Source organism: Mustela putorius, unplaced genomic scaffold (genome assembly GCF_011764305.1).
Source record: "Mustela putorius furo isolate JIRA1106 unplaced genomic scaffold, ASM1176430v1.1 tig00000831_pilon_pilon_pilon, whole genome shotgun sequence".
Classification (NCBI taxonomy): Eukaryota; Metazoa; Chordata; class Mammalia; order Carnivora; family Mustelidae; genus Mustela; species Mustela putorius.
The window spans coordinates 3,495,743-3,519,395 of NW_025421490.1; the positions used below are offsets into that span (position 1 = coordinate 3,495,743).

General features: G+C 40.3%; 1 long non-coding RNA gene across 1 annotated transcript in view; it reads right to left on the reverse strand.

Annotated features, from left to right (window-relative positions):
* Positions 1-892: 892 nt before the first annotated feature.
* The window catches only part of LOC106006660, a 107,814-nt gene continuing 85,053 nt past the window's right edge, over positions 893-23,653 (reverse strand). The window contains exon 3 of the long non-coding RNA XR_001180922.2: positions 893-2,957. This is a non-coding gene — a long non-coding RNA (uncharacterized LOC106006660). The remainder of the gene's footprint in view (positions 2,958-23,653) is intronic.

Genomic DNA, 23,653 nt, shown 5'->3' on the forward strand with positions numbered 1-23,653 from the left:
TATCACCAGTGATGAGCCTGTCAATTCTATTGCATTAGTGAGAATTTTTTTTTACCCTGTATAGAGAACATCTAACAACCTGATTCATTTAACAACAAATACAGTCCGAACAGATTATATTTCACACTTCTCACGTCACTGTGAGAAAGGAAGAAGGGACAAGATCAACATCTGTTTCTTGGCTACACTGAAGATGCTGAATGCTTCTCGATCATTGTCCCCCCCCCCCCCAGTGCTCAGACCCACTTTATCATTAGCCTTGGTTATAAGGAAACTGAAGATTAGAGAAATCAAGTCCGTTGCCCAGTTCAGAGAGCTGGTCAGAAGTGGGATTTGAATCCGGATCCATGTGAGTCAACAGTCCAGACTCTTCCCTCAGTCCTCATCACGAGGTGTCTGTTTGACTAGGAAAACTTGCCCAAGTGCCAAGGACAAGGATGCTCACCACATTATCCAAGAAAAGAAAAGAAAAACAGGCAAAAAGAATATTAAGCCACATAACGAATAATTACCTTCCAGCTCTCTCCAGAGTAGAATCCAGCAGTCACATGGATTTTTAAAACTAAACTGATGTTGTGGTGATATTTCTTGCTTCTGACAGCTCCTTCACGTTGTGTTTCCCCAATTCCCCAGGGCTAAGAATTTTATTATTACCACGAGGCAACTTTCAGAAAAAAGCTGAGAACGTCACCAAGCTGGGGCAGAGAGAGGTCACTGGGTAGAGCCAACTGGTCAAAAATTACCAGAAGCTGGTATGATGTTGGCAATGGCTGCAACAGCATTTCTCTTACTCAGTTCATCTTTTTTTTTTTTTTTAAGATTTTATTTATTTATTTGACACACAGAGATCACAAGTAGGCAGAGAGGCTGGCAGAGAGAGAGAGAGGGGAAGCAGGCTCCCTGCCGAGCAGAGGGCTCTATCCCAGGACCCTGAGATCATGACCTGAGCTGAAGGCAGAGACTTAACCGACTGAGCCACCCAGGTGCCCCTACTCAGTCCATCTTATTTCAACCATTAAACCAAGGGGTGCGGGGTTTACAGGAATAATGAAAAGTGTGAAGTCATTTTCAGGATTTTTGCTGAATGTTCTATTGTAAATCAAACCTGTTATTTCAATGTGTTATTCACAGTTTGCCTTGGTGATGTGTCGGAGACTGAGGACTAAGGCAGAGTTTCCTGGACAGACAGCCTGGGGAACTCTCAAGAAAGCACCTTGTGTGTGTTCTTCTGGGCACTGTGAATTTTGCTAGGGATCAGCCTGTGATCAAGAACGTGTGGATTTAAATTCTGAACCCCTTCAGGGATAATGTTCAGGTATACCCAGTAAAAATTAGCCGCAGGGATGTTATTTAAGATGACCCGTATAGAAAGATGACTACTTACAGGGAGAAAAAGAAAAGTTCTAGATTTCAATTTCTTTGTCTTCACTCTAGATCTGTAGGTGTAGATCACCGTTTTCCAAATGGCCATCATGCAGTCCATTTAGTGGCACTGACAAACATTATCTCAAAGTGAAATGGAATGAAAAATGCTGGAGGATACCGTCCGTCGTAAAAGGAAGTGTTGTTGTGGTCAAGTTTCACTTCAGTATGGACATACATAACTTGTGCACCTAAGTCTGTGAGTACTGGGTCATCCTATTTCTCAGTGTGGGTCACAACAGAGTCTGAAGAAGTCCCTGGTCTAGATGAAAGGGGAGATGCTTTCCAGCCTACACTCCCACGATTCTGCTTTTGTTTGTACCTGTGATGTCCGATCAGCTTTTTGCAGCCCCTGAGTTTCCTGGAGTTTTTTCAGGGATGGAAATTGCTCAGAGACGGCCTCTGGGGGGCTGATGTGTCAGAGCTGGAAGACCCCAAGCCCAGGTCCACTTCCTGCTTGGGCATTTCCCACATTGTTAAGCAAGATACGCATTGAAGAACAATACAGCTACCAGAAATAAAAAAAAAAAAATAGCTCACGACTTGTCTGGGCATATGCCCAAGAATCTGGAGCCAGTGATCTCCCAGAAGGGATGCTGGAATGTGTTGACCTCCCACTATGGGCCAAATACATTATATATTTTATGCATTACATGTTGTCCAGATTAGTTTATTTCGCTTTTACAACCCTCTTCGTTGACGACGATGTGTCTCCCCCCTTCTTTTTCAATTTGAATAAAATAAGCCTTTGAAAAGTAAGTAACTTGCTCAAGGTCACCGATTGGAACAAAGCTGGATGTGAACCGGGTCTGATTTTAAAACATATACACTTCTCACCACACTGTGTCTCCTCAAACTAACCCGGGCCCCTTTCCCCCATGGCTGAGAGAAACAAAGGATGCCGAATGCTTTTAGAAAATGCAATTTTCTCAGGGATTACTAAGGGTTTTGGGAAGCTTGCTTGTACCAAATATTACTGTTGTTGGATTTTTTTTTTTTTTAACATGAGGAGTGGCAGAAGAAAAGGCAAGAATGTAGAGGGAATGAGAGATAGAGAATACCAGATATCAGACACATCCTTTTAGGACCACTCTCTGAAAAACAAAGTAAAAATAAGGGGGTGGTGGCGAGATGCTGAATTCGGCTTTCACAAAGTCCTGAACAGCTGGAGTGTTTCTGCGTGATTTATGCTAATGTAACAAGTTTGGAATTTTTCAGTTTTGGGGAGGAGAGATGAAATGAAGTTCATGTTCATTCTTGGTTATTTTGGGAAGAGTTACCCTTTGACACCTGGGAATCTTCAACTTGAAAATCTAGATAATTGAGTCATCCCCCAGAGTCTGGAGCACTCACGTTCCCACCGGAGGCCCTTTTACCGTTGCAATGGGCCTCTTTTGTGCAAAGGAGTCGCCACGGTTCCCTGTGGCCCACCGGCACTGTGCTGGCATTTCAATGAGGACAAGTTCACGGGAGACCTTCTGAAAATGCTGAGTTGCTGGTTCATTCCGATTTCTGTCTGAGCGTCCTGGAAAGCACTGTGGAGACAAGACAGATGTGCCAGGGAGCCTTGAACATCTGCAGAGTTTCGCCAAGTGGGTCGGGATGCACTCAGAGGTACAATGACCTCATCTGCGGTGACAGGAACCTCTACTGCGAGACTGGTGCCCACGCCCCCACCCCCACCTGCCGAGTCACATTTCTAGGCAAAAGATGAATGGCATCGTTACAGCCGTGCCATGTTTTAAAGACCTTGCCTGGACAGTAAGTTGGCTTGAATAAAATATGAAGGATCTGGCTCTGATTCTGGTAGCCCAGTGAGGTAGTTTCAGAGCCCGTGGGGGAAGGGCACAGAGGGCACGATTCTCTCCAATCAAGTGACTAAATAGCAGCTGTTCCCATAGGGAAGCAGCACAAATGACTCCACTACCAAGACAGGCTTACAACAAATCCCAACTAATCTTTGTGAAACTGTGCTCTAAATGATTGGTGTCAACAAGCATTCACGAGGACAGTTGCATTATTTTGTCCCCTCGAAATTCTGAGCCCGGCCGACTCTGACTGCCTTCCTCCTCATTTTGTCATTCCGCTGCAGCCCCTTTCTTCACTGCGAAGAAAACATGCACAAAGGTGGGACTATTCTGGAAAACACACACACACACACACACCCCCCAACAACAAGTGTTGATTCCCACTCTGGACATGGAGGGTAGACTCTCGTCTATGCAGTACAAATCAGGAAGTGAATCTGGTCCACGGAGTCCTGGAGGAAGTCTGGACCTTCGAGCCTATCGTCTCTCAGGTCTCAGGAGGCGAGAGAAGGAGCTTCAGAGGTCCAACTCCAGGATTCATTTTGCCTATAAGTATCTCCCTTTTTTCCTGCCAGGGTCCTTTTAATCCCGAGAGTGCCAGCTTCCCTACCGCCTTCGCACTGTCGTCCAATTCTGCATTTGGCATTGTGTGCCCCAGGTTCCAGTGACACTTTTGTGAGCTGGGAAAGCATTAGATACAGGCTGTGACAAATGACCGATTAAAAAAGAGAGGTGCCAGTCCCACACAATATCAGAGAGGTGTTGAGGCACTGGGGTGGTTTTCGTCTTGCCTCTGGAATGCTGCCATTTTGGGGGGTAGCAACTTGGTAGCTGGGAGAGAGGAAGAGAGAGCAGTTGGAGGAGGTCGAAAGAAGACAGTGACGCTTTGGTCATGTAGAGGAGGTAGAACAGGCAGAGCAGAGCCTGGAACCGGAGCCTGGAGAGGCTGGACACGGGGCCGCGTGGGCAAGGACCCTGCTCTCTTTCGCTGTCCGTGTCACAGACACATACCAATGCCCCTAACTCTGCCTGTTACTCTTATGTTCCTTTCTTCTTCTCCCCACAGGCAGACACACAAATAAAAAAGACAACCAACCCAGTTTCAGGATCCTGACGGGAACTATGGAATACAAGTCAGAACACACTGTAGTATAAAAAGAGCGAAGGGTGAGGCGACCACGTGAGCTGGTGTCCAGCTGTGGCCTTGTAACCCGGCTGCTAGGAGAGCTCCCAAGTACTGGGAGAACTTTGGCCCACATGCCTTTTCTCGCAGGCAGTTGGGCAGTATACCTGTAAATGAGGTTGCTTGCGGCAAGAGATATAGGAACACTAAAATTGTTCATAGGGATCCGACAACAAAAAAAATAAATGTTATGACTTTTATCTCTTAATTTCAGGATACATGTAAATAGAATATAAACCTGGGTGGCTCCTCTCTTTGATTTTTCCTACTGAATGAATCTCTTTCATCCATTCCTTGGGGTTTGTTTCATTTCTTTCGAGTTCCCTTTGTGCCATGCAGCACGTGTCTGCTTTTCACAAATTCTTGGGCTTGCCTGCCTAGCTGAAGTTTTTGATTCTAGAATGACCTGATGGCTCTAGTCACAAATGATATGACTTTTCTGAATTCATGTATAAGCTTTCAACCCAATCCTTTTCACTTTGAAATTTCTGCCAAGACGTCACACATCAGAAGCAAAGGCTGATGCCAAGAGACAGACACCAGACTATGTGTATAAATCATAAACCCCATGGCTGATGCATCATTCCTTAGGAAAACAAGTATTCCGGTCAGTGAAGATGGAGACTTAGTGTAGACTTAGTGTAGACACAGAAATATGGCAATTAGAGAGCTGGGGTGGAAATAAGGCATAAAATAAATTCATTGATCATTTCCTGGGACCTGCAACAAAATGGGTTTTCTGCGAGCATCCTGTGGATTTGGTGAGTAGGAAATTATCCATTTTATATATGTATTTGTTCATCAGATTTTGACAAAAAGAACAAAATACATGACATGAAAAACTAAGACCACTTCTTCTTTTAAAGTGACAGTTAGGTTTCCAGGTTCATTTTTGTTCTTTTGCCTGTGATTTCCACTTTGCCCTTCCTTCCTCTTTCCTCAAAAGGGTGAAGTAGCAAAATCCTGGATTCCAGTATACACTTTAGGACCTAGTAGTCCCTTAGCCCTGTCTTTCCTGACACGCCCTCCCACTAAAAGGTACTGACCAGCCCTATTTTTGCCAGGTTCTGCCCTTGCTCCAGCCTCAGTTAGAACACGCAGGAACGGATTATCTACCAGATAAATGCTGTGTGTGCGTGTGTGTGCTGGGTTTGTCTACTGTCTCCACTCCCTTGGCTCCTAATTCCTTCTTCCCATTTTCTCCTTGTTAGCACTGTACCCTGACCACAAATGAAGAAAGAGACCATAAAAGCTGTTCAGTGCTTTGGTAGAAGGATCAACTGTATTTGGAATCAAAAGGGGGCCCCTGGGTGGCTCAGTGGGTTAAGCCTCTGCCTTTGGCTCAGGTCATGATCTCAGGGTCTTGGGATTGAGCCCCAAGTCAGGCTCTCTGCTCAGCGGGGAGCCTGCTCCCCCCTTTCTCTCTCTGCCTGCCTCTCTGCCTACTTGCGATCTTTGTCTGTCAAATAAATAAATAAATAAATAAATACATAAATAAAGTCTTAAAAAAAAAAAGAAATCAAAAGGAGTGTCCGAAACGACGTTTGAGATGATCTGTGGCTTTTCCATATTCGTAATTGAGAGTTAAATGTGCGTCCTCTTAACCACTAGCCGAGCAAAGACGTCAGAACTGGCTCTCTGAGCTGCAACATCTAATTTAATTCTGGGCAGACTCCAAAAAAGGTCACTGTGTAAAGAGATAAACCAGGGTCTTCTGTGTTCCCTGTTCTCCCCACCCACCTCTAATGAAGGGTTAGCCACTCCATATAAATTTTTAAAAGCAAATTTGAATGTTCTGCCTCTACTAATAAGCACCCAGACGATCAAATACAGGCATTACTCACACAATATCAGCACTGCGGAAAGTACAAACACATCGTTTTCTATCGCAAGCAGAGCAAGAAACAAGGTCTTTTTGAGGGTCTGCAGAGTGATAGGACTGTGTATGAAAGGAGAGGAAAAATCACAGCAGAGTGCAAATCGTATTACGCACACAAAGAAGACAACCAAGCAGTCTGTGCACGAGTAATAGACATCGAACGGACTTCATCTGAGCCCTTGACTGCAGCTACATATTCTAGAACTTGGTGCTGGAAATAAATATTTTGTTGCTGAATGTCATGGTGGTGATGTCATTTGTTTGTTTTGGTTTTCTGTAGTATTTTAGGGTAATGGTTATTGGGCTTTGTCAAGAAACATATCTCGATGACAAGTAAGGGTAATTGCTTTTTCAGGAGTTAATCAGTCTGTCATAAAAGCAAAAGCAGAATTTTACATACTTCTTTCTTGGTATCGTCCCTGTTCCTTATGGTATTTGAAAAAGTCAGAGAACCCCATGAGACTGTAATTAAGATTCCATGAAATACTCAACATCAAAAAATTAGAATAGAAACATAAATAAATAAGAACTATGATAGGCATATTTTAGATGCTTTATAAACATTAGCTGTAAAGGAGAATGTGTTTCCAGAGCTTGGTGTTTCTTGCTATGGAGAATGTTCCTTCCCCATTGTCCTTCCTTCAGTGAGGTTGGGATATGCAAGTGGCTCCGCCCCTTTTAATTTCAGTCTCTCTCTCTCTGTTTTGCTCTTTCCCTTTATCTTCCTCTGTGCAAAATGCAAAGAGTACAATGGAAAAAAATTTACTACTTAGAGAAGAACAATTTAATGAGCACTGGGTATTATATAAGACTGATGAATCACTGACCTCTACTTATAAAAGCAATAATACATTATATGTTAAGTAATTGAATTTAAATAGAAAAATTGAAAAAAATTAAAATACTGAGACTTCCAATCTACATTTCCACATATTTAGGTCCTCTTTAATATTTCTCTTGTAGTTTTTACCATATAAATCTTGCAACTCTTAAACTAAATTTACACTTTCATGTTTTTGATGTTATTATAAATGGCATTGTTTTTCTCATTTCAACTTCCCAATGGTTACTTGATAGTATATAAAAATATGATCGATTTTTGTACATTGATTTGACATCATGGAAGGTTGCTAAATTCACTTATTATTCTAGTGGCTTCGTATAGAATCCATTGGGCTTTCTACAGTCGTGTCATCTGTGAATAAAGAGTTTCACTTTGCGTTTTTCTTTATTTTTCTTGCCTAATTGCACTGGCTATACCCTCCAGTACAAAGCTGATTAGAAATAGTAAGCGTTCTTGTCTACTTCTGATCTTAGGGGAAATGCATTCAGTCTTTCACCATTAAGTATCCTGTTAGTTGTATGTCTTTCTTAGATGATGTTTCTCAGGTTGAGGGGGTTCCCTTCTATTCCTAATTGGCTGAAGGTTTATATGCAACATGAATGTTGTATTTTATCCAAAGTTTTTTCTGTGTTAATGAAATAATCATATGGGTTTATAGTTTGTTTTTATGGCCAAGTACATTCAGTAATTGATTTTTAGATGTTAAGGCAACCTTGCATTCTGGGATAGATATCACTTGGTCATGATGTGCTGTTATCCTTTTTATATTGTTTATATATATTATTGAATTTGATTCAGTAAAATTTTTAGAAATTTCACATCTGGTTGTATGGGAAATAATGGTCTGTAGCTTTCTTTTCTTGTAATGCCTTTGCCTGGCATTGGTAGCAAAGTCATTATTTTATATACTTTTTTCTTTCTAGTAATAGACATTTAATGTCAATTTTGCCTTTACATGCTATATTAGCTGTATCTCACAGATTCTAATAAGATTTTTTAAATTACTTCTAATAATTGCAATATTTCCTGAGACATGCAGTCTTCATTAAATGATTTCAGTTTTTTGGGCTTCGGTGGTTTTGAATAATTTTCAATGGATTATAGTTTATTTGTTTTTTTTTTCTTTGTAGAGATTTGTTGGTATTATTTTTAAATTTTTATCAGTCTTCTTTTAAAATCATTTTTAAATTATTCTCCATCTAAATATTAATAGCAAGAATAAAATCTGTAATTTAACACACTGCTTCAAGGAATTTAATACACTTTTAGTTTCTATGCTTCAATTTTATAGTGTTTGGAGTTTTTATTTAAGATTTTAAATGTCGGGGTGCCTGGGTGGCTCAGTGGGTTAAGCCGCTGTCTTCAGCTCAGGTCATGATCTCAGGGTCCTGGGATTGAGTCCCGCATCGGGCTCTCTGCTCAGCAGGGAGCCTGCTTCCTCCTCTCTCTCTCTCTCTGCCTGCCTCTCTGCCTACTTGTGATCTCTGTCTGTCAAATAAAATAAATGAAATCTTAAAAAAAATGATTTTATGAGATTAAGAGTCACTTATGGTTTGTCTCCCTCCCAATCCCATCTTCTTTCATTTATTCTTCTCGTACCCACTTAAGCCCCCATGTTGCATCACCACTTCCTCATATCAGGGAGATCATATGATAGTTGTCTTTCTCCACTTAACTTATTTCGCTAAGCATGATATGCTCTAGTTTCATCCATGTTGTTGCAAATGGCAAGATTTCATTTCTTTTGATGGCTGCATAGTATTCCATTGTGTATATATACCACATCTTCTTGATCCATTCATCTGTTGATGGACATCTAGGTTCTTTCCATAGTTTGGCTATTGTGGACATTGCTGCTATAAACATTCGGGTGCACGTGCCCCTTTGGATCACTACGTTTGTATCTTTAGGGTAAATACCCAATAGTGCAATTGATGGGTCATAGGGCAGTTCTATTTTCAACATTTTGAACAAACTGAGGGTTGCTGGGGGGAGGGGGTTTGGGAGAAGGGGGTGGGATTATGGACATTGGGGAGGGTATGTGCTTTGGTGAGTGCTGTGAAGTGTGTAAACCTGGTGATTCACAGACCTGTACCCCTGGGGATAAAAATATATGTTTATAAAAAATAAAAAATAAAAAAATAAAAAAATGATTAGTTTAAAAAAAAAGATTTTAAATGTCATTTTTATGTACATCAAATACATAAATTTTTTTATGTATATGCATATTCTTTCAATAATTATTTTTTGACATTTGGATTTATCATATTTACAAAACATTTACAAAAATTATTTAGACTTACCTTCACCCTTAACTAGCTCAAATAAATTCTTTAACACAGTGATTTTTCTCATTTTATTTTTTCTCTTTTGAATCATTTCTCAGATAACCAGACTAAGCCTTTAAATAATTTATTTCTAAAAACCTCACTGAAATACACATTTTAAGGTATTATTTCTGTAAAAAAAAAAAAGAGAAAAAAAGGGATCTACATACTCTGTTGCCATTGGAAGAAAAAAAATTGGCTTTTAAATTATTTAACCAAAACTTTTTCCCTCAAAACTCTGTAGATTATTTAGATAAATTCTTCATTGTCTTCTTATTACTCTTAAGAGTAAGTATTTTAGAAGAGATCTATGCAGTCAGCCATGTTTAGAATTTATTTTTAGATAACCTATATATCTTTCCATCAGGATTTATGCAAAATTTTTTCTCTTGATTGTTCTTTATTTCAAAAATTTGCTGAGATGTTTTAGGGTTTTTATTATTTTATTTTATTTTGTTTTTTTGAGAACGTTCATAAGTGGGGGAGGGGGAGAGGGAGAGAGAGAATTTTAAGCAGGCTCCATACCCAGTGTGAAGCCCAATGCAGGGCTCCATCTCACAACCCTGAGATCATGATCTGAGCCGAAATTAAGAGTCAGATGCTTAACCAATTGAGCTATGCAGGTGCCCCTAGTCTGATTCCTTTTTAATTAACTTTGTTTGAAATGTAAGGAGCCATTTTGATTTGAAGACATGGGCCGGTTTTTTTCCCCAAAGTGTCTTCTGCAATCAAATCATTGATTATTATACCCATTCCTTTTTTCCCTCCCTTTTTCAGGAATGTCAGTATTCTGTAAGTATGATACAGCTCTTATTCTTCAACGCCTAACATCTTCTTTATAACTTTCTTATTATCTACATTCATAGAGGGCTTCTCTGGTTTGTCCTCTAGATCAGAAAACCCAGTCTTCCCGAGTATTTCTTTGGTTCCTTGCCCTCTTTGACAAAGATTTCGTTTCTGCCATTGTATGCCTTGTGTCCTTGTGACCCATTTCCATCTTACTGAACTCCTTTTCCACCACAGGGCCTACTGTTCCATTCTTTGGCAATCCCCACATCTCTTTCATGTGCTACTGTGCGTTCCGCTGAGGTCATCCAGGGGTTATCTGAAACTACTCTGGCTTCTCTAGGAAACTACATAAAATATTTCCTTTTTCTTTATTTGCCCTTTTTTGATATCCAACCATTCTATAATGAAGATATTTCTAGCCAGAAATATTTTCAATAGAAATGGTTTGCAAGTTTTTCTTGCCTTGTCTTAGGTATTGGTAGAATCTTTTTTCTTATTTTGAACCTGGAAAACACATTTTTGGTCACTCTTCCTCATAAAAAGTTCCAGAACCTAGTAAGAATTAAACACATGTTATTCTGCTAAATTGTTTGGAGTTAAATCAATCTCTATCATTTCTTTCACATTCTGAACCTACTGAATACATTGCAAAAAATAAACAAACAAAAAACCCCAAATGTGCCAAATTTTCAGCTCTCACTGTGCTTCTTGTCTCTACCTTAAATAACCATGAGTCTACTTCTTTGAATTATACTTCTCAGGACATGATAAATCACAGCTAATCTTATCTCCTGTCCCCCGAGTTGATACTCCTTTTGATTTGATCTCTGGGAGTTTCATCTCAAAGTAGATATATAAAAGGAGGGGCCAGTGGGGTGAGGGAACAAGTATGAGTACTCAGATTGGCTCAAGAGCAGTACCCTCAGAGCAAGCACCTTGATTTCAGTTGGTACACAATGAAAGGCTCTGAATCAGTAGCCTCCCTTTTTTAGGCCAGCAGTTTTTCTTGGTTTCTGGAAAAAGAGGAGTTTACTGCTTTCTTTGTGAAGCTCTGTAGTTATTTTAGTAGTGCGATCTACTCTAGAATTTGGCAAAAGTGGACTGAGGGGTTCTGGTATTTACTTAATTGTTTTCATTTTTTCCCCTCTTTATGGGAAAAATCAGGGAAAAATCAGAGATGCTATATTAGGTACAATTTGTCAGGCAACACTTTAAACTTGAAAGCCATTTAAAGCCCCCATTCATTCATTTCAAATTAATCTGCCAGTAACCACCTACATTTGACTTTGCGACCCTGCCTTACTCATCTCTTCAGCATTAAGTATGATTAATCACTGAGCCAGCCTCTGATCCTTTATGATCCAGCTCAGCACTGCAGAAGTTATAGAGAAAATAGTTCCTTTAGGGGTGCCTCGGTGGCTCAGTTGGTTAAGGGTCACATTCTTGATTTCAGCTGAGGTTCTGATCTCAGGGTCGAGGGATCGAGTCCCACTTCATCAGGCTCCATGCTCAGTGTGGAATCTGCTTGAGATTCTCTCTCTCCCTTTCCCTTTGCCCTTCCCCCTCCCCCACATTCATTCTCTCTCTCTCTAAAATAAATAAAATCTAAAAATATTACTTCCTTTAAAACCATCTCATTAAAGTCAGAGAAAGAGTAAAGACTTGTTTTGCAACATTCGAGTAGGGTAAAACAGTGTATTTTCTCTATTTCCTTCTCATTGTTTTTACGGACATGAAAAATATTTCAACGTTACCAGTACAGTCCGCTGCCATTGTGATGAATCATAGGAGGAACTAGCATGGGGGACTCAAAGGGACATTGAATTAGGATTCTCAAAGATTTTAGGTTTTAATGCTGATTCTGTTTCTAACGAGTTTGGTTAACCTGATAAGTCTCTACCTCACCGGATCTCAGTTTCTCCATCTGTAAAATCAATATCCCTTTCAACAATGAAAGGAAAGCATCATTTGAATTCAGATACTCAGCTTTGAGTTAACCTAATTTCATTTGTTCCCTATAATGTGATTCTGGCTACAAGATTCATTTCTTGACCATTTGGACCAATCAATGCCTTGATTCATTTTTTTCTGTTTCTATATCTAGAGTCAGCTTAATGGACATTCAGCTAGTGTGGTTGCCTCATGTGTAAAACATGCTTTAATTCTCTGTTGTGAGAGTCTTGAGATTCTTAACAGTTTTAGCTTTGAGCTTGTATTTTGTATATGAAGTCCCTTGGGACAATGGAATATGTGTATGACATATGCATGTCTACCATACCTTGCTTCTCTATTCACATAGAGCATCGATCATGCCCCACCAGGCTCAGAATTCTGGTGGATCCACGATGCATGGAAGCTCAGAAAGATCCAGAGTAAGTCCAAAGTAAACATGCTGTATCTACAACTGAGTAATTTGGAGGTGGAAAAATAATAATTCGGTGTTTAATTTGGTAAAGTAATTTGGTGCTGCACAAACAGTACCAAGAAACGATGTTTTTTTCTCCAAACCAGAATTTGCTTCCAACACAGAAACAAAGGCCATGGCATTCTAAGAAACACAAATAAGGAGCTCTATTGTGTCCTTTCCTACTTGTGTTAGTTGCTTGCATTTGTCACTCACTTATGCTAAAAAAATAATGACATAAAGGAAAGGGGGAAGTCAGGGCAACCCATAATTCAGTCTTGTCTTGTCTTTTTTCTTTTCTTTTCCTTTCTTCTCTTCCCGTTCCCTCCCTTCCTTTTCTTTCCTTTCCTATTGCTTCCTTCCTTTTCTGTTTTTTTCTCAGTTATTCCTTACTCACCAGTACATGAAAGGTAGAAAGTTTTGGTAGAATGTGTGCATATCAAGAAGTCAAAAATAGTTGCATTGTTTTTGTGCAGTGCTTCTACTGTTCTGGTGAGAACAAAATACGTATGTATGTATGCGCTATGAAATGTGTCATTTTGGCAATTCTGCATAGAATTAAGTGCTCTCATATTTGCATTTTAAATGAACATTGTGCAATTTTTAGATGGCAAAATTCATGCTAATAATTTAAATTTTTTCTTTTTCTTCACTTAGAATTATATTAAATAAACACTATAAGTTGAGAAAGATCACTGAAGAAAGGAAAAAGCTTTGTATTATAGTACACCAATGGTACCTATTTCCTGCTTATTGAAAAAGGGGCTCTGCATTTTCATTTTTCACCAAGCTTATAGATTATGAAGCCTGTACTGCCCATCTCTCCATGGTCTCCCCTCCTTTTATCCTCTTTGATCTAGGAGGGGCCCTGTTTTGACCTTACAAACCTCCAAAGGAGCCAGAACCACAAGTCCTGGTCGTCAACTCCTCCCGTCTGCTGGGTGATGTCCCCAACCACCTGGCCGTTTGCTCTCTCGGACCAACATGCTCCCCACCTTCCCAGTGATCCCATTTTAGCTTCTAGGATTGCTAGGTATCCTGTCCCGCTACACATGGGTATGGTCTATGTCATGGTCAGCCCTCAGTTACTCAGGCTCAAATATCTATGTGGTCAGGAACACACAGTAGAAAAGCCTCATTCATTGTTTGGAGCTGGTTTTACTTTTTTTTTTTTTTAAGATTTTATTTATTTATTTGACAGAGATCACAAGTAGGCAGAGAGGCAGGCAGAAAGAGAGAGAGAGAGGAAGGGAAGCAGGCTCCCTGCTGAGCAGAGAGCCTGATGCGGGGCTTGATCCCAGGAACCTGAGATCATGACCTGAGCCGAAGGCAGAGGCTTAACCCACTGAGCCACCCAGGCGCCCCTGGTTTTACTTACTTTATACGGTATGAAAGACAAAGTAACCAAAAGCAAATTCAGATGTTATTGGTTTCAGGTACAACCCCAGAAATTCCAACTTTCCCTTGCATAGCTAATGACATGTCATCAAGTTAGTGCCTGAGACAACTGTCAAACACATAATATGCAATCCCCTGGGGTATGGAGAAACACACTGATACCTAGAGAGAATTCAGAAACAGCTTGTTATCACACAACTAGTTAGTAACAGAACTGGAATGAGGATCAGAATTTTCCGACTCATAATATTTTATCCAATACGGGTGAGATTAGGACTATAAAAAAATAAAAAATAAAAAAAATGGTTCAATCTCAGGTCTCCAGAGGAGGTTGAAGAGAAAGGTTTCCTTGTCATCTTAGAGCCCTAGAATATGAGACAACCACAACCACCTCTACCAGATCTGGTCATGTGTTACTCCTTCTGCTGTCCCTTCAACCCGCACCATCATCGCCAGGAGCCAGTGAGACGTGAGAATCCTCAGGTTCTACCTCCAACCTGCAAAGTCAGAATCTGCCTTTCAGTGGGACCCCAAGGTGGTTTAAATGTGCTTTAAAGTTCCAGAAGCATCAACCTCAATTTAAAATGCTTTTTAAATTAAGAGAGAGAGAGAGACAATGAAAGAGAAAGAAAGAAAGGAAGGAAGGAAAGAAAAGAAAAGAAAAAAGAAAAGAGAAAAAAAAGGAGGGAAAGAAAGGGAACAAAAGTGCCACTAAAAATCTCTCATTCTATCCCTGTTTAATAGGAGAGGCCGGGGACTTAGCTTCATTGTTTCCTTTATTCATTTTTCTTCTTTTTCTTTTTTTTTCCCAAGGCTTTTTGTTGCTGTTACACCGAGGAGCTGCATGAGACAGAAAGCTTGGCAGCCTTCCCACAATCCTCAGCATGTGGGAATAGCAAGGAACAAAGTGTTAGCCCTGCCAACTGGTGGTTCCGTGTAAACGTCTCTGTTAACAACCAACACTGCTGCTAGCAGCCATCCGAGCAAAGCGGCAAATCTGTTCCTCTCTCCGGTGTGGAAACACCGCCGAAAAAGTCACCTAATTACTTGATTAAGATGTATCAATCCCAGAAATTGTTGATCTAGAACATTGAGTCTCTGACATTTGATTCATTCTTGATGAAACAGAAAAGTTTCAACTGGACTCTTATGTGTTGTTTCCAAGTATTGTGTGCCTTGCAGGGAACGGTAACAGGGGCAGATTTGGGGTGGGGGAAGGGGTGATGTGGAGAAGAAAAAAACCATGTGGGGCCAGATCCTTTTTGTCTGTTTCAAAACAGTCCTTCAGTAGGTCTCTGTGACAATAATCAGAAGAGATGGAAGACCCTGGAAAGATCACGATTCCATACATCCCTGATAACAGTTGGGAAAAATTCTGTTTTGAAAAACAGAATATTCTCCCATATTTAAGATACAAAGACCCCACTACACCTCTGCCTTGTTTAAATGTGTTGTTGAAGAAGATTTCTACCTGTACTATCTCACATCAAATTCCTTGTAACTTTTCTCTCCCCTTCAAATACAGTGTATCTGGCTCGGTCATTACCCACCTGGGGTGGGGATGGGGGATTGGGGGCAGGGACGCAATTTAGTGACAAGCTGCTTCTTGTGCTCGTGATGTCCTACCATCACTTTAAGAGCAGCAGGAGGCCCGCCTTCAGGGATCATCAGCACCAAAGAGTGGATCAATAACAATAACGTTCTTCTAGAAGATTCAGGGTTTTCTTTGAAAGCTAGACTAAAGAGAAAGAATAGGATATCATCCTCCTCCAGAAACCATATCATGGCTAGTTATTTCAAAGATGCACTTTCTATTTTTAATTAAAATAAATCAGCCCACTTTCCTCCCAGAAATGCCTTCCTTGATTTAAAAGGAACAGAAATTTGCTTTTATTATTGATTTCCTGTTGACATTCAAATAGGGTCCTTTACCATAATCCCATGTGTGTTCTTCATATCACCACTTGGGCATTGTCACAATGACAGAAACACAGGGATGAGTGTGTAGACTAGCCCCAGCCTTTTGTCTAGTTCCCAAGCATGATGAAATGTCCCAGGTAGCAAGACAGTATCCTCTGTGGCTTTGTGTACCTTCCAGAAAGTAACCTGGCTGGGTCCAGGGATAAAGCAATGCATCCAAACCATTCACATCACCTCAGGACTTAGAGATAACGGCGTTGCCTGTTTGGTGCGGTCGCTGTCTGAGAATCGGAATCCAGGAGTGCCAAAGAGGCTTCGGTGGCTCACTTTTAGCCCCGTAAGTATACAAACTTGTTTCGGCTGGCTGGCACAAAGACGGCTTTGCACGCTGGAATGATTCTCACTTTGCCAAAACAACAGGTAGAATTTCCAGCGTGAGGCTCCCCTGTCTCACTGGGAAGTGACATAACAGAAGGAGTTACTAGATCTCGGCCAGTGCTCAGCCAAAATCTAAGACAATCTCAGTTTTCAACATTACATCCTATTATCCCTGTCTATGCTCTTCATTGTTGCAATATCACATCCCTGTCTCCAGAAACAGTAAAAAGGTTCTATATATCTCAGGTACAATTCCTAGTGTCCCTCTTGCAATGAGAAATGATCCCATGTCCTCTTCAAACCACGTTCTTATTTTGCATTCAGAAAAGTCGTTATGGTGTACCATGCGACACCCAAATAATGACACTTAGTGACACCTGTGATCTTCCCAAAAGATAATAGCTATTAACTACTGGAGGGAAACACAGTTATTCTTGAGCTTTTTACATCCAGCATATAGTACTTTTGTCTGAATGAACCCTGGGTGGAGAATGACTGATAATCCTGGAACAGGGGAATTAACACCAGTTTTCCAAAGCTGTTCCTTTCTGTCTTTTCAGAGCAAAAACTTGAGCCAATCCCGGTAGTTTGTCATGTCTGAATGTGTGTCACTGAGCTGTACCACTGCCTACGAAGCAAAAACTATCCACCCATTGAGGGTAAGTTCCTAGAAAGGATGGGGGAAAACCCTAGAAAGGTTGCTTTGGTTGGTTTTGTCTTATTTTTAAGTTATGTGTACTCCCTTCCTAGTTGAGGATTCTTTATAATAAAGGAAGAAGATGTGCAAAATGGAATCCAGGGCAGAAGAAATATCTCTGAGCCTGGGCATGATTTGTGGCCAATGAGATCTTTCTTTCCCAGAAACAACGATAAGAGAAGCTTTAAGAAAACCTGACACACCTGACTCCTGTTTTGTTTTGTTTTTTGTTTTTTTTCCCAATGTTTTCTTCCCTTTCTTCTTCAGAGCTCTCTTTTTACTTATCTTGCCATGTTTTTGAATCTCATATGTTAGGCTTCTTTCCTCTATTCAGATACGATCTCATTCCCCAGCGTTCCATCACTGATTGTCTTCTATTTGCTCCCTTTGGATAATTTTATTTATTCCCATGACTAATACTGAAATTCATGATTTTCACATGCACAGGATCAACCCCATTCTCTTTTCGAGGCCTGGCCTCCCACTCATCTGTACCCCTACGGCCTTCAGAGAGTTAATCTTACCACTCTCAAACCAAACTCAAAAATCTCATTGTCCTTAAGCCTTCATTTCTTCCCATATTTCCAAGGGCGTAACAGTATCTGTATCTTGCCCATAAACTGGGCTAGAAACTTGGGATCCTTCTGTCCCCTCCACTAGACTATGAGGTACATGACCGTAAGGACTCAGTTTGGGGAACCCTTCTATACTATTGTGTAGTAAAGTCCCCAGCCCATGACAGGTGCTTAATTCATATTTAATCAACAGAGTAATAAATCTTAACCCCCAATTTTTTCCTTCTACTCTTATTATCCAATTCATTACCAAATGCCATAGCTTTATTCCTGGAGCAATGTTGGAACTCATCCTCGTTTCTCCATTTGTGGCATCTCTGCCCACAGACTTTTTGCTTCTCTCCTCATGTCTTGGCAATTCCTCTTCCTCAGTGCCGTAAGAGTTATCTTCCCAAAATGAAAGTCTGATCATACCACTGACCCATGGGGGAACTCTGGTTGGCCTCTATACTCCAACATGATCTTCAGCCTGAGGGTCTAGCTTCTCACGATCTGCCGCTTCCCTGTTACAAACTTGATGCTCTCCCCAACTGGATTTGCTTCTGTTCTTAAACATCATGCTCATTCTCCCATTCCCTGTTGATTTGCTCACACCCTTCTCTTCGCCTGGAATCTCCTTCCACTACCCTTGTCTCATGGCAGGCAACTCAGCGTCACCTCTTTTATGAAGTTTCCCTGGATTCTTCCCATCTTGCGTGCCCCGTGAAATTTGCTCAGCACCCTCTCAAAGAATTATCATAACACTTTAATTGGAATTCCATTTTGCTGGCTGCATGGTGAGTTGCTTACAGGAAGAATCATGTAAAATTTCTTTTTCCTGTCCCTGCTGTCCAGCAAGATCGTAGCACACAGTGGTACAGGACTGGCCATTCAGATGTCAAAGCAACTCCTCGTCTGGAATATTGAAAATAGAAATTCTATGTCTGAATGGAATAGGAAGTGTTCACCAAATTCCCGTTAAGACGTTAAGATACCATGAAAAAAAACTCATGATCAAAGCACCGTGATTATGAAAACCTCAGTCAGCGATTAAACAGGACAAGGGGCTGAGAGAAGGGACAGGTAGAGAGAAGTTAAGAGTTTGTTTTTATGTCTGGGAGAATTGGCTTGGACAATTTTTACCTTTCTGACCTTGAACTATAAGCTTCCAAGAAGTCCACCTACGCACAGTTCCCTGATGAGATCAGCATGAGGCACATTTGAGTGCTGGCTATAGTTGTTTAAGCAGGAGCAAGTAACAACTGGTAAAGTTCTAACCCCACTGTTAAATAAAAAATTATTTGGCACAGACTTCAAGCTATGTCAGCATAATGGAGCACTAAGGCTGGGGTACGGGCAACCTTTATGTTACTTTTCTCTCTGAAAATTACTTATCTTCTCTCTATGTACAGTATACCACCATCCTTGGCATAGGTGATAGTAGTTAGGTATACACATATGGAATGTATCATGATACACATGTAGCTATATTTCATTTATCCCATCAGTAAAATTAACAGGATAAAGAAGGTTCCGTGTCCAAGAGAATTAAAACTAAATGATGTTCAAAAACAGAAAGGAGTGCATTTGCTTGAAATAAGACTGTGTCATCCAAAGATCTTTAAATTCAGCCTATGTAGAAAGAAAACAAAGGGTCATAGCTGTACTTTTGCAATTTTAACTCAGTTACATTATCCCTTCTACTTTGCCCCTTATGGCATCCTATATCTAACACAGCCAGTACCTTGCATTTATCTCAATATCAGATGTTTGTATGTTTTCTTCAGATGTACCTAGGGAAGATCTCTATTGTTTGATACAAAATTGGTCTGAGAAGGAGCATTGAACTCAATAGTTACCTAGTACATTTTTGCATTTGAATGAATGAGTACTATAATGAGGGCTAGCAACTTTCATTGAGGATGTAGGGCCCACTGCTGAACACTAGCTCTCTGGCAATATTGGGGTTGGCAGGGGGAAGGAGTCTCTTAGATTTTCATCAGAAGCAACCCTCTCAGTGTTCATAGATACGGCTTTCTGCCAAAGACAATCTCTCCCCACTGTTGGCTTGGGGATATTAAGTCCTTCCGTTTGGGACAGAAGTTTTCTCACAATTGGAGAAATATATAAAACCCAAATGAGAAGAGAGTGATGATAGCATATTGATTTAACATTATAATAAGTAGAAATTTCTAAACACAATTAGATCTTTCCAGAAAGATCCCCCCCACCCCTGCTTGGATGAATAACATCATCAGAGAAAGTGAATAAACCTAAAAAGGAAAGGGAAAGGAGAATTTCCAACCTGAAGTACAATGAGGGAAGACTTAAAGGAATTAAAACAAACTTTCATCTATTTAAACCACTTTTTCACAACTAATCAAAGTGATAAAAAATAATCGTGATGACAATAATAAATGAGTGCTGTTACTTGTCAGATGCTGTGCTAACCATTTTTCATAGGGTTATCTGATTTAATGTTTAAAAGGATCCTGGGAGGCAGGTAGTATTAAACTCATTTCACAAACAAAGGTTATAGATGTTAATTAACTTGCCCAAGGTCATAGAGTTTAAGTGGTACTACTGGGATGGAAACTCGGGTCTGTCTGTTTCCCAACCCTATACACTTAACAAACACAATGCATGTTTATGCCATGCGTGTCACATAAAAAATTCTTATATGTGGCCTCTCCTACCCCAATTCTCACCTTAAATCATAATAAAATGTAATGATAATTGTGGCAAGACTAAGCTCAAGACAACTGAGTTTGGTCTTGAAGATGAGAGTGTAACATGTTGCATGGCTGGATTTTTTTTTTTTTTAAGATTTTATTTATTTATTTGACAGATGGAGATCACAAGCAGGCAGAGAGGCAGGCAGAGAAAGAGGAGGAAGCAGGCTCCCTGCTGAGCAGAGAGCCCGATGCAGGGCTCAATCCCAGGACTCTGAAATCATGACCTGAGCCGAAGGCAGTGGCTTAACCCACTGAGCCACCCAGGCGCCCCCATGGCTGGATTTTGATTCCCAAGAATATCCTCCCACCAGCTCGTGGTGCTAACGGGGCATTCTGAATGGAGTGGATAGGTCAAATTGGACATTTCATTTGTGATTTGCTGCAACACCCCTGCCCGGTTGAGCCCAGCAGAGGAAATCAGTGACCCTAACTGTGAATCAAATATGGTTTAGAGAAGCAGATCAAGCACCTTGCTTTGGCTAGTGAAACTGTTCAGTTCAATTTTGTATTTAATAGTATTGATCACATTAGATTGTCACTAATGAAGACCAATGGGACACCACCGCCACCACCACCATCATCATCATTATACATTATTATTAATGAAGAGCAACCTAGACGTTTACTCACTCAAGGCACAATTACTGAGCTCTACTGTTGGCCAGGTAGGATTGTGGGGGCTCGGGATTCAACAGCAATCAGGACACATAAGATACAGCTTTGGCAGAAATTGTGGGAGAAGAGGAAAGAGTGACTCATTATAAAAAAGAAGCAACTAACAGGGAAAATAGCCAAGAGTTAGAATGAGGTGGTGGGAAGGGGTGTGAGGAGGTGCATAATTTCAGCTGTGTGGTCAAAGACCACCTCTCTGGTAAGACTCTTTTCCAGGAGAGGTTTCTATGAGAGAAAAAGTCAGCCATGACAAGATCAGGGGAAAGGACTTTATAACTGTGCTATTATCTTTTCGGGTGATTCTGATGCATTTAGTTGATTATTCCAGGAAGCAATTTCCTGCTACCTCATTATCTCTAACCAGAATGAGTCCCGAGGAAAACAAGCCTCTCAGGTAATTTACTTACACTTCAAAGTTTGAGAACATTGCTTATAAAGGGCTGAAAAATCTCTTTGCCTTCTTGCAAATGACCTGCATCTTGCCTTGCAATCGACTTATACTAAAGGCATGAGTCAAATGGACAGATCATTACACATTCCAAATGAATGTTTTTAAAAAAAATCAGAAAATCCGAAATATATTCACAAAGCTTAGTAATAAGATAATCATTTAATCTGGATGATAAATATTCAAGCCAATCTCTCTGTAATAAAGGTACAACAAGTAGGAGGCAACTCCTTCACATAGGGCGTGGAACCCAACTGCCCATCAAAATGATCTAGAAACTGTAAAGTTGTTTCTTGTATTCTCCCAAGATCATTGATTATTAATTTCACATTCATGAGTTTTGATGAAAGAAACATTTTAATTTAGCTTTGTGGGGGACCTTATAACATTGTGAAAGAGTCAGAGAGACTGATGAAAGGAAAAGATTAATGCCCATGTAGTGCCAGGAGGGTGACTAATGTGATTACTTCCTTATGAAGCTATACGTCTCAAACTGTTGATTCTGATTTTAACAAAACAAAGCAGATTTGAAGCTCATGCATTGACTTTTGCCCAAGAAGATTTGAAAGTTCTTTTTACTGGAATTAGGAACTTTATTCCAGTAATGAGAAAAGTGTTTCCTAAGCAGAATTAGATAATTATCATACTTGTGAACAAATTGGTTTTAGCCACAATGAATAATACATATGGGTACAAGGGACTAAAATGTTACTTCATGGTACTTTGTACTTAGTATAGACATACTAAGCAGCAGCCAGAACTATAAAAACATGAGGAATTCATTTGTGATTGCCATTTCTCTATATTAATAACATCATGGTAATGAGTGTTTTATGGTATTTGTTATACATTTTTAGTTTAGATTCAGTGTGTCTGCATTTTTTTCCTTTCTGAGTATGAATGTCTTTCTACACCTATATATCTATAACCATATTCATGTTTATATTTGATTCTATGTCTATACCTCCCTATATCTAGGATGAGCACACATTCTTCAGTTAATTAATGGCACTGCTACTGTGGCCCTTATTACAGATTCCTTTGAAGTGTAGCAGGAATCGCATCTCCATTCCACTAAAATAAATGTTTCATTTTGAATTGAAGATATAGCTGACAATGCCTTTTTGTTCTTCCTAAGAGAAGTTACCTCTCACCCTTCAATTCAGTCAGAATGCCAGGAGCGACATGGAGAAAACTGAAAGCAGCATCTCCCTTAGAAGACCAAGAGAACAGATAAAAGACCTGTTTGAATGAATAAAATGGGCATTTCAAAAATCTCTGTCATCTATACCTACATAACAAACAACCCTAAAATTTATAGATTTATTATTGTGTTTCACATTTCTGTGAGTTGACTGAGCACAGCAGGACAGTTCTGGTATGGGGTCTCTCAGCCAGTTGTAGTCAAACCCAGTTGGGTTGGATGGCCAACACACCACACCTGATTGGCCGCTGATGTTGGGAGCACAGATAGGGCTTCCTCGTGTGACTTCTCACATCATGGCAACTGGGTTCCAAAAGCAAGTAGAAGTATATTCGCTGTCTACTGCTGTGTAACAGATTAGCACAAATTTGGTGAGATAAGACAATACTCATTCATCATCTCACAGTCTTTGTAGGTTTGGAGGTCTGGGCACCACTTACTTAAGTGGATTTTCTGCTCAGGATCTCACAAGACTGGCACCAGTTACACTGACCTAACCAGGATAATCTCCTTTTGATTAGCTCAAAGTCAACTTAGTAGGGACCATAATTACATCTACAAATCCATTCACGCTTGCCACTAAGAAAACACATTCACTGGTGTGACATCCATCACAGACACGGGTCTCACCTCTAATCAAGAGGAGGGTGTAGTACAGGGCATACGATGTAGGGGTTAAAAATTTTGGAGGACCTCTTGGGACACAGGCACCTGCCAGTGTTTAAGATCTGGACTTACAGAACATACTAACAGAACATCATTTCCATTATATCCTATAGGACAAGCAGTCACAAAGCCGACCCAAATATACAGGATGAACTATAAACTCTACCTCTTAATGAGAAGAAAGTCTAAAAACTTGTGTCTATCTTTAATTTACCACAATCTGCCATCACAAAAAGCAGCAACCTTAGGTAAGGTTGTTTATTGAAATATTTACTTCTAGGGGCGTCTGGGTGCATCAGTTGGTTAAATTTCTGCCTTCGGCTCA